This window comes from Podarcis gaigeae (assembly GCF_964106915.1).
Source record: "Podarcis gaigeae genome assembly, contig: HAP1_SCAFFOLD_126, whole genome shotgun sequence".
NCBI classification, from domain to species: Eukaryota; Metazoa; Chordata; class Lepidosauria; order Squamata; family Lacertidae; genus Podarcis; species Podarcis gaigeae.
The window spans coordinates 13378-19955 of record NW_028153375.1 but is presented as its reverse complement, the minus strand read 5'-3'; positions in this window follow the sequence as shown (position 1 = coordinate 19955).

The window sequence follows — 6578 nt, the reverse complement described above, 5'->3', positions numbered from 1 at the left end:
CATGTTCCCTATTTTCAATTTTACTGTAGCTCAATTCTTATATGTTTTATATTAAACACAATAAAGTTATTTCATTATTTTACCTCTGAATTCTTGTGTCTTAATTTTCATTTCATTAACTTACATTTGCTGAAGCTAGAATTTCCTGAAAGGTGCATTTTTTAACATTCATACAGCTTATAATGTTTTTTCAAATAGTCCTTAAACTTTTCCCAGTCCTCCTCAGTTGTTTCTTCTCCCACGTCTCGGATTCTGCCAGTCATTTCAGCCAGCTCCATATAGTCCATCAACTGCGACTGCCATTCCTCCAGCGTGGGCAAATCTTGTGTCTTCCAATATTTTGCAATCAGGATCCTTGCTGCTGTGGTAGCATACATAAAAAAGGTTCTGTCCTTCTTAAGCACTCTCTGATCCACCATGCCCAGGAGGAAGGCCTCTGGTTTCTTGGGTAAGGTAAATCTAAGTACCTTTTTTAGTTCATTATGGATCATTTCCCAGAAGGCCTTCACTTTCGGGCAGGTCCACCAGAGATGAAAGAATGTCCCTTCCGCCTCTCCACATTTCCAACATTTGTTGTCAGACAGATGATATATCTTGGCTAACTTGACTGGGGTCATGTACCACCGGTATACCATTTTCATAATATTTTCCTTCAAGGCAGTGCAAGCCGTGAATTTCAAACCGGTGTTCCATAACCTTTCCCAGTCTGCAAACATAATGTTATGCCCCACATCCTGAGCCCATTTTATCATGGCGGATTTGACTGTCTCATCCTGTGTATTCCACTTAAGCAGCAAGTTATACATTCTCGAAAGTAGCTTACTTTTTGGCTCTAACAATTCAATCTCCAGTTTCGATTTTTCCACCTGGAATCCAACTTTTTTATCTATTTTAAATACCTCTTGAATTTGCGCATAGTGCAGCCAATCTCGTACCTTAGTTTTCAATTTCTCCAAACTTAGCAGCCTCCAATTGTCTCCAGTTTTTTCAATTATTTCCCAATATTTAGGCCAATGGGCCTCCATGTTGGGTCTCTTACGTGCCTTGGCCTCCACCGGTGAGAGCCACCTCGGAGTTTTACTCTCCAATAAGTCTTTGTATTTTATCCAGACCCTCCAAATTGCTCTTCTAACAATATGGTTTTTAAACAATTTGTGCACTTTAACCTTGTCATACCACAAATATGCATGCCACCCAAACGCATTGTCAAACCCTTCCAGATCCAGGACGTCAGTGTTCTCCAATAAAATCCAATCTTTCAACCAGCAGAAGGCTGCAGATTCATAATATAGCCTCAAGTCTGGCAGGGCAAATCCCCCTCTTTCTTTCGCATCAGTTAATATCTTAAACTTTATTCGGGGCTTTTTGCCCTGCCAAACGAACTTAGAGATATTCTTCTGCCACTTTCCAAAGCATTCCACCTTGTCCACGATCTGTAGGGCCTGAAACAAAAATAACATTTTCGGCAATACATTCATCTTTACAGCAGCTATTCGGCCTAACAAGGAGAGTTTCAATCTTGACCATATTTCCAAGTCTCTTTTAATTTCTGACCAACATTTCTCATAGTTATCTTTAAACAAATTCAAATTTTTGGAGGTCAAGTACACCCCTAGGTATTTTACCTTTTTAACCACATTCAGCTCCATTTCTTTGGAGAACTCATCTGTTTCTGTAACTGTCAAATTTTTTGCTAAAACCTTAGTTTTTTGCTTATTTAACTTAAACCCCGCCACCCGACCAAAATCAGAAATTAATTCTAACACTCTTTTAGTGCTGGAGACTGGTTCCTGAAGTGTTAATACCAAGTCGTCTGCAAATGCTTTCAATTTATATTGTTTCACTCCGACCTCGATTCCCTGAACCAACCGGTCCTTTCTAATCATATTTAGCAACACCTCCAGAACCGAAATAAACAATAGGGGGGATAGAGGGCACCCCTGTCGTGTCCCTTTTTCAATATTAAACTCCTCTGTCACCACATTGTTTACTATCAATTTAGCTTTTTGTTCTGTATAGATTGCTTCTATACCATTTTCGAACCCCCGCCCCACTCCCATCCCTTCCAAATTTTTCTTCATAAACATCCAAGAAATATTATCAAAGGCCTTCTCTGCATCAACAAAGATCAAAACCGCTCTCGTGTTCAGATTTGTTTGTAGAAGTTCTAAAATGTCAATGATGTTTCTTGTGTTATCAAACAAATGCCTACCAGGGAGAAAGCCAGCCTGGTCCTTGTGAATCACTTCATTTAGTACTTTTTTAAGTCTATTTGCCAAGATATCAGCAAAAATTTTGTAATCCACATTTAGGAGTGAAATGGGGCGGTAGTTCTTAAGTTGGGTCTTTTCAGTCTCTGATTTAGGTATCAATGTGATGAAAGCTTCTTTCCACGTTTCCGGTGCCCTCCTTCCCTCCATTATCTGGTTACAAACCTCCATCAAAGGTTGTATCAAATCGTCCTTTAAAACTTTATAGTATTTGGAGGTTAAGCCATCCGGGCCTGGAGACTTGCCAAGTTGAAGATTTTGAATGGCACTTTCAATTTCTTGCAGTGTAATGTTACAGTTCAGGTTTGTTCTCATTTCCAGGGGTATTTTTTGTAATCCATTAGTTTTAAGAAATTGATCTACCTCTGGGGCTTTTTGCGGCCCTTGTGTATAAAGTTCTTTGAAGTACCTCTGGAAGCACTTTCTGATTTCCTCGGGTTTCTGAACCATTCTCCCTTCGATCTCTAGATTTGTAACCGTATTAAGCTTTTGTCTCTTTTTCAACTGCCAGGCTAGCAGTTTCCCACACTTATTCGCCGATTCGAAGGATCTTTGTTTCATTTGTTTAATTTTCCATTCCACCTCTTGGTTTATCAATTTTGAATATTGCGCCTGGAAAAATTTCACTTCTCTTAACACATCCTTCGACTTAGGCCTAGATCTTAATTTTTTCTCTCCTTCTCTTATTTTCTCCAATATCTTCTCCTTCTTTTCATTCCAGAGCCTTTTCTTAATTGTGTTTTGTTGTATTAGAAACCCTCTCATAACTGCCTTACTTGCGTCCCAGATTGTTCTTTTTTCCACGGTGGTATTTAAATTTATCTCAAAATAATCCTTTAAAGTTTTTTGGGCCTTCTTCACAATCTCCTGGTCTCTTAATAAGGTGTCATTCATTTTCCATCTGAAGGTACCGGTTGTGTTAAGTCTCAATTCCACTTTCAAAGCACTATGGTCGGAGCAGGTTTTTGGGCAGATTTCCACTTTTCTAGTCTTAGGTGCCAGTCCTCTAGTTGTCCAGATTTGGTCGATTCGTGTCCATGTCAGATGAGCTTCAGAAAAGAAAGTCCCTTCTTTCCCTAGAGGGTTCTTAACCCTCCAAATGTCCACTAAGTCCATATTGTCTGTCATTTCAAAGAAAGTTTTGGGTAGTCTGCCGTCTTTCGATATGTTAGCACTTTGTGACTTATCCATATGTACAGACACAACCCCATTCATATCACCCAGCATAATGATGTTGCTATAGTCCAAATAATCCAGCATGGTCTCATGCAGCTTCCTGAAGAATTCCGACTTTCCCTCATTTGGAGCATATATTCCTAATATCAAAATTTTTTCTCCTTGTGTCTGTATTTCAATCGCCAAAATTCGGCCATATTCATCTTTGAATAAAAATTTCGGTGACAGGCTCTCCTTTGCGTAAATCACCACTCCTCTCTTCTTAACTTTGTCCGAAGAAATAAATTCTTGGCCTAGTCTTTTGTTAATTAACACTTTTCTATGGAGCCTTGTCACATGTGTTTCCTGTAGGCAGATAACGTCCAATTGTTCCTTTTTCAAAATGTGAAAGACTTTCCTTCTTTTTTCCGGGGAGTTTCCGCCATTTATATTCCAACTAAGAAGCTGCAGAGACATCCTGAATCAGTTGATGGGTTCTACAATGGGGTATCTAAGCTTCCTCCCGATCCCGGGGGAGGTAATGCTGGTCCTGGTCCTGGTGGTATAACTCTTGGAGATGGTCCCGGTGGTGGTGGAGGCCAAGAAGCTGCGGCTCCTTTTTGCAGGTCCTCCTCGTGGTCGTGTAGGAACTTCTGCTGGTCTTCAGGTGATTTAATCTTTATTTTCCTTCCTTTGTAAGTAAATGAAAGTCCTTGTGGAAACTCCCACCTGTAAGGAATTCCGTTGTGTCTCAACAATTTGGTCAAATCTATATAGGTAGTCCTAAGTTCCAAGAGATATTTGGGTATATCTCTGTAAATTTCAGCCCTTTTACCTTCTACCTCCAAAGATTTCTTAAAATGTAGGCCTAGTATCTTATCCCTTTCTTCTCTTGATCTCAGAGCAACCAAACAGTCTCTGGGCTTATCTTTCTTTACTGATTTTCCCAGTCTAAAGGCTGTCACAATTTTAAAGTCCTTTTCTTCCTCAATTTCCCAGAATTTGGTGAACAAAAGTGTCAAAAATCCCTCTAGATTATTTTGTTCCAATTCCGGGATAGCCCTTATCCTGAGATTACTATCTTTGCTCTTCAATTCAACCAATGCCAGGTAGGCTTGTTGTTCCCCTACCTGCCTTCTCAAAGGTCTTACCTCTCCTTTAATTTCATCCACCTTTAAGTTCGCCTCTTCTGCTTTTTGGTTGGCTTCCACAGCTAATTTAAAGTTTTCAGCCGTAGCTCCTTGCAATTTCTCAATTGCCTGGGTGTGCTGCGAAACCTGTTCAGTTAATTTGCCAATAGAGGATGTAGCTTGGTCAATCTTTGATGTTTGATTGTCCACTTTTTGATTTAAGACTGCCAATTGTTCCAAAATTTGTTTTAAAACTGTTTCAGATCCTCCAGTTGCCATGTCTTCTGCAGCAGGCTGCACTAGTTCCACCTCCTGTGCTGTCAGCACAGTTGGGACAGATGATCTGCGATGATGAGTTAAAGTTGTTTGCAAGAGTTGCCCAGATTTTTTCTCTTTTTCTTTATCTTTAGCTTTAGCTGCTCTTGTTCTCCCTGTGCCGCTCATTCCACACCTGCCTCTGTTCAAGGTCAAATGGTCTTTTGTCCCATGAGAAAAACAAGTCCCAAATATAAATAAAAAAACCACAAAAGGTTTCAATAAAGCTCAGTTCCCATGCAACTATGTTTCCACAGTCCTATAGGGGGAGTACTCCAAAGCTTCGAAAAAGAAAGGAACTATTTTCCGCCATTGAAGTTCCTCAATTCCCCATATTGAGATTAGTAATTCCCAAACACGAAAGGAAGGTTTCCAGGACTTCTAGTCTTTTAAAATCCAGCCATAAAGTATCAATACAGGTCCATGTAACAATGTTTAATATTAGTATCTCAGTCTATGCAACAATTTCGATCTCTGCAACAATGTCGTCAGTTTGACAGCAGTTTGACAGTTCTTTTTCTATGCACTGGCAGCCCGGTGACGGGGTTATCTCTTTCAGCCCCGTTTAGCCCAGAAATTGGAGGTTAATTCTAACGAATAAAAGTCTATACAACCCACAGTTCTTTCCTTTTTGGCTTCAAAATACAGAGTCTCTCAATGCACCCTTTCTTCCACTTTAACAATCCCTTTTTAAATACTTCAGCTCGTTTCCGAGCCCTTGCTTTGATCTAATTAGCAGAGTCGGGAGGCGGACTTCCTGTTACTCGCCTCCCGCTTTCGGCCGAATTTCTTCAATTAAGTTGGAAAATTTAGGACCCTTACTCACGGGTATGTTGCTCCAATTCCGATAATTTCAAGAAGAAAGGTCAGCGCTCATCAGCAGCAGCAGCGCGGCTTTGCTTCCACGAAAAGAGCGATGAACTCACAGCGCCGCTCCCCCTTTCACGTTCCGGAGCCTCTTACGAGGCTCCTTCCCCGCTTCTGGGGGGGCTCCAGGCGCCCGCCGAGTCCCACGGCCGCAGGCTCACTCTGCCTGCGGTTTTTCTTGATGGGTCTCCGCTTTGCCGCAGCGGACGACCCTTTTTCGCGGGGCCCCTCTTCACAGCGCAAAGAGGACCGCCATTGCTGTTTCGCGCCGCCTCCGGAAGTCCGCAAGAAGGAATTTTAAATGGGGAACTACAATATTGGCATGGGAACTACAATAGCTCAATGTTGCAATTTGTCTACCCTACTTAATATTTACCATTAAGGAAAGTATAAAGTCATGTCAACAACAACATTCAGCTTGTTGATGTGAAGCAGCAGACCTCAATCTGATACTGCAAATGTTATGGAATTATTGAATATTCAGAAGTATACCTCTCCACCACTCCTTAGTCAAGCTAGTTTTGGGCATTTATGGCAAGATTATCCCAAGTGGAAAGGAATAACATATTTTCACTGTTATGTATTCAGTGGTCTGTCTTTGCCTGAGCTAAGGATTCTGAGCTCCTATGTTCTGATTTGATAAATGATGTCCAATCACAGAACATTTCAGGATTTGGGCCACTGCCATTGGCCCTTGAACTCTGAGTTGCAGCTTGGAAGTTTAGATATGTAAACGTAATAGGCCATATAGTAACAATTGCAAAGCTATTTATTCGAAACTACTTTTCAAAATTTAGATACAGCTTCTTATAATGCCAAAATCAACATCGCATGCACAGTA